The sequence below is a fragment of the Misgurnus anguillicaudatus genome, chromosome 22, assembly GCF_027580225.2.
Source record: "Misgurnus anguillicaudatus chromosome 22, ASM2758022v2, whole genome shotgun sequence".
Lineage (NCBI taxonomy): Eukaryota > Metazoa > Chordata > Actinopteri > Cypriniformes > Cobitidae > Misgurnus > Misgurnus anguillicaudatus.
In genome coordinates, this window is record NC_073358.2 from 9,412,528 (window position 1) to 9,417,887 (window position 5,360).

A 5,360-nucleotide genomic window follows, 5' to 3' on the forward strand; every position below is an offset into this window, starting at 1 on the left:
GCCGGGAACTTTGTTTCTATTCTTGCAATTGGCAATGGCGGATTAGCGCCACCAACTGGGCTGGAGTGTCTATAATTCAAGCTCTAAGCGGAAGAATGCACGGGTGTGGGGCGTTTGGAAAAATAGGTCCACAAGTTAACAACGAATGTTATATGCATATGATTGAACACCCCTGACCACTCGATAAGTTTCACGTCTTTGTAAACGAAAGTTTAATGCATTTTAGAAAGGATTGTTCCAGTGCACCATTAAACGCATTGTAAAGGTAGGAGCTGAAACACAAACACCCAAAAATTCTCGGGGCAGCCGCAAATGTCGAAATTTCAGTCAAAACCGTTCTATTTCATCATAAACAATCTGAAAACAGGGCTTTAAGTGTAAAATACCGAACTTGTCCTTTAATGTTATCTTGGATTTTTGCGTATATGTACGCACGCTTTATATATGATTGTGGCCCATAGAGAGATAGATGGATGGTATTTGCTGGACTGTTCCTTTAATACCTTATGAGTCCCCATATAAGTTCCCTTTATCTGAAAAAAAAATCCCAGATGTAGTTAAATATCTTGGCCAACATGGAGGTTAGCATTTAAACCATAACAAAGAGATATAATCATAGTCACAAAGCTGTTTTGTACAGTCTTGTGACACATTTCTTTCATATCTATACAATAATTCTGCTTTCTGCTTCCTCCTTACAGAGGAGATTTTAAATAAGTTTACTGAATGTGAATAAACAAATGCTATCATGGAAATATAAAATACACAAAGGCAACCACTTGTCCCCTGTTTAATCTTTGAATTATTAGATTTGATTGTGTAACAGCTATATTGTTTACACAGACTAGCATGCAATGACAAAAGTGTCTGTATCAAGCGCTAATGTGCATGATGTAACAATGCATTTAGTTTTGCTGGAGTGTGATTTAAACTTTGCATTTTTTGCATTATTGCTTACATTTATGAATTTAAGCTTTTATCTAATGCAACTTTTTTAGTTCATATTTTAAATTCATGTTTGCTAAAAGTGAATCTTATTGACGTTTATACAGGTTTTAGCTAAACACACATTTTAAAACCCCAAAACTCTCATGTTACCTTCACATGATCTTTGAAGTCTCCTTGACTGATGTTCTGACCTATGACATTTAACCTCATTCTCTTTCTCAACAGTCTGGTTATAGCTCTTTTGATTACCAAACGCAATGGTATTTGGTGAATGACTCAAAGTCCTCAGAATCACAATCTAGTTGCACCACAAGATTATCAGTTTTATCAGTTAGCTAATGTACCTTACACTTGTAAAGAAAGGGTTGTATTCATATTTGACATTGGTACATTTTTCATATAAATAAAATTTTAGTTCATAAAGTTCTCTGAATGACTAATTTTTTTTTTTTAAATACTCATATTACTAAAATCTGGCACTACTGTGTGACCAGCAACTAAACTGACAGTTATCAAATACAAGGCACATTATTTAGAGCAGGCAAGTTATTTCTGACAGGATTCATAATTCGGTAAGACAAAAGCAGTAATCATTATGATTGTGTCTGTATGATTTTCTTTAGTATCAACACTATAAAAAAACAGAAAGTAAGTCGGGTACAAAGATGTAGAACAATTGGGTGAAATATGTGAAATATGCCAAATATGTACTCTCCAAGCAGTAAAAAGCTAATCTCAACAGAACAAAATAATTCTACGTTATTTCATTCAATTTATGAGTTAACAAAGTAATCCTGTTCTTGTTCATATATTATTGCTTAATAAAATGGTTACAACAATAAGCATTGTTGCATGAACAAATAAGCAGTAAAGCATTAAATGGGGGCGAGGGGGTGCGCATGATCTCTGAAAGCCAATGTTGACATTTGATATCACTTAAACAAACATGCTAGTACTCCAATAGAATCTGGACCTTCTTTGGATTGACCCGCCACACACATACGCAACCCAGGCAATTTAATGCATTACAATATTAAGTTACTCCCCAAAAAAGTAACTTATTGGGTTACTTAGTTACTTTTCATGGAAAGTAATGTTTGCGTTACTTTTTAAGTTACTTTTGCATTACTGTTTCTTACTTCGCGTGATCTCTTTCAGGCTTTTTTATGGCAGAGAAGTTTTGCATTTAGAAATTGCATATTTCTATCGCAAAAATGTCAAGCTATGCCCTGCCATCTCTGTTTCGGACTTAAACTGTTCCCGCTCAGTCTCGACGCATAGAGTATGTAATTCTACGTTAATATGTAAGGAATATTTGATGAAGAGCCATTGAATTATTAGGAAATAATGCACACCCAACACCACAGGTGTGCATTATTTTCTTGTAATACAAAGGACCAGAGTCAATTATTCCTCTTATACCACAAACATTGCTCTGGTGCCTATTTTTAAGACATTTGACAAGTTAGGTGTGCGGTTTATAGAAAAATAATCAACACCCATGGGACATTTCTAAGCCAATCAGAATAAATATTCAACAGGCCTTTGGTATAAGTTTAGTTTAATTCAGTACATTCTTTTTTTAATCAAATTAATTAAACTGAAAAGTAACTTGCATTACTTTTTAAAAGAGTAACTCAAATGTTAAAGCGACACCATGTCATTTTTCAACCTTCATAATGAATTTTCAAGACCCTTGTGATAGTACATCGACTTTAGCCTGACGGGGTCTGTATCACTTTTACTCGTATTTTAAAACTTAGGGTTTCTGGTAGTAACCAGAGCACAAAAAAACCTACAAAATTCGACTGCTTTACGGCATACGTCACTTCCTCCACACAATTTGTTTTTAACGTGAATTTTGCTGGAGGCTACTTCGATTCCCCTTTAAGGCAATTTTTTATATAAACTCACGATCTTAATTCATACATAAATGCGATCTTCTTTATAAAGGTGTCACGACTGGTAACAGGAGTGAGGACGCAAGTGCTGGGTTCACCATGAAATAAATAACATTTATTAACAGAACGGAAATAAAACAACAGGCGGGTAAACACAGGAACATCCAACAGAAGGAACAGGAACAGACATGAACGTAATGGCAATGACAATGATCCGGCGACAGGTGAGAAACAGACAGCAGTATAAATACACAGCACTAAACACGGAACAGGTGTGATGAATCAGTTCGTGAATTGTCCAGGTGACGTAATCTGAGACGCAAACAAAACATGACACGGATCACCGTGACATGACCCCTCTCTCTACGAGTGGCTACCAGACACTCACATGAACAAAACAAACACAAAAGTCCGGTAGCAAGAGTCCAAGGGAGGGGTGGAGGGCTTGAGGACCCTGGCAATGCCGGCAGCCGCTGGGACGAAACCAACAGGACAGTGGGCCGGACTGCGCCAGGAGAACCGGAGCGATCGCTCCGAGAACCGAGGCAGACGAATTACCCCCCTCCTGGGAATCGCCGACGATCCGATGCCCCCCGGAAGTCATCTCCCGTCCCCTCGCGGAAATGGGGACCCTCACTTCGGTAGCCACCCCGGGGAAATGATCGGGCGTGGTCCGTTCCGGATCCCCCTACGAGCGGACCGTCGACGACGACGACTCAACCGTTGGGGGACCGCCTGGGCTGATCCTCCTCCCGCAGGCCCGCAGGAGCGAGCGATCGCTCACGGTGGTCCCCAAGAGACATCGGGGCTGGTGGAAAATGAACCCCGATGTCACTACTCCCCCTCTACGAACCTCCTGGGGGAGCCGCCCTCCGTGAACCCGCTGCGTCCAGTCGGGCCGGATCATTCTGTCACGACTGGTAACAGGAGTGAGGACGCAAGTGCTGGGTTCACCATGAAATAAATAACATTTATTAACAGAACGGAAATAAAACAACAGGCGGGTAAACACAGGAACATCCAACAGAAGGAACAGGAACAGACATGAACGTAATGGCAATGACAATGATCAGGCGACAGGTGAGAAACAGACAGCAGTATAAATACACAGCACTAAACACGGAACAGGTGTGATGAATCAGTTCGTGAATTGTCCAGGTGACGTAATCGGAGACACAAACAAAACATGACACGGATCACCGTGACATGACCCCTCTCTCTACGAGTGGCTACCAGACACTCACATGAACAAAACAAACACAAAAGTCTGGTAGCAAGAGTCCAAGGGAGGGGTGGAGGGCTTGAGGACCCTGGCAATGCCGGCAGCCGCTGGGACGAAACCAACAGGACAGTGGGCCGGACTGCGCCAGGAGAACCGGAGCGATCGCTCCGAGAACCGAGGCAGACGAATTACCCCCCTCCTGGGAATCGCCGACGATCCGATGCCCCCCGGAAGTCATCTCCCGTCCCCTCGCGGAAATGGGGACCCTCACTTCGGTAGCCACCCCGGGGAAATGATCGGGCGTGGTCCGTTCCGGATCCCCCTACGAGCGGACCGTCGACGACGACGACTCAACCGTTGGGGGACCGCCTGGGCCGATCCTCCTCCCGCAGGCCCGCAGGAGCGAGCGATCGCTCACGGTGGTCCCCAAGAGACATCGGGGCTGGTGGAAAATGAACCCCGATGTCACTACTCCCCCTCTACGAACCTCCTGGGGGAGCCGCCCTCCGTGAACCCGCTGCGTCCAGTCGGGCCGGATCATTCTGTCACGACTGGTAACAGGAGTGAGGACGCAAGTGCTGGGTTCACCATGAAATAAATAACATTTATTAACAGAACGGAAATAAAACAACAGGCGGGTAAACACAGGAACATCCAACAGAAGGAACAGGAACAGACATGAACGTAATGGCAATGACAATGATCCGGCGACAGGTGAGAAACAGACAGCAGTATAAATACACAGCACTAAACACGGAACAGGTGTGATGAATCAGTTCGTGAATTGTCCAGGTGACGTAATCGGAGACACAAACAAAACATGACACGGATCACCGTGACAAAAGGACGGCGATTATCTTGCATATTGTTCCCTGTATTCAGATGCTGTGTTCACGTATTTACCTTTCTTTTACTGTGTCTATGGTATTTACATTACAATCCAGGATGCTATAGCAGTCAAACTTGCTCAAACTCACACAGTGTAAAACCAAACCCTATTCATTCACCAATCAGATCTGAGCGTTTCTCTCTTCTCTCTTCCTCATTTGTTGCGTTCCGCTGTCACTCGCGTGACGTATTACAAAGCGGCGGACATAAACACTTCGGTTTACTTGGATTTGGAGCAACAATTTTCACATAAAAGAGAGGAAAAACGAGCGCCATTGCGGAAAATCCTGGTGGCGAGGGAGAGAGACGATGCAACAATATTTGTTTCGAAAAAGGCAAGGAAAACTTCTGGTCGTTTCTCAATTGAAAGTCTGCAGCCTCCGGAGGTCAAATATGCAGGC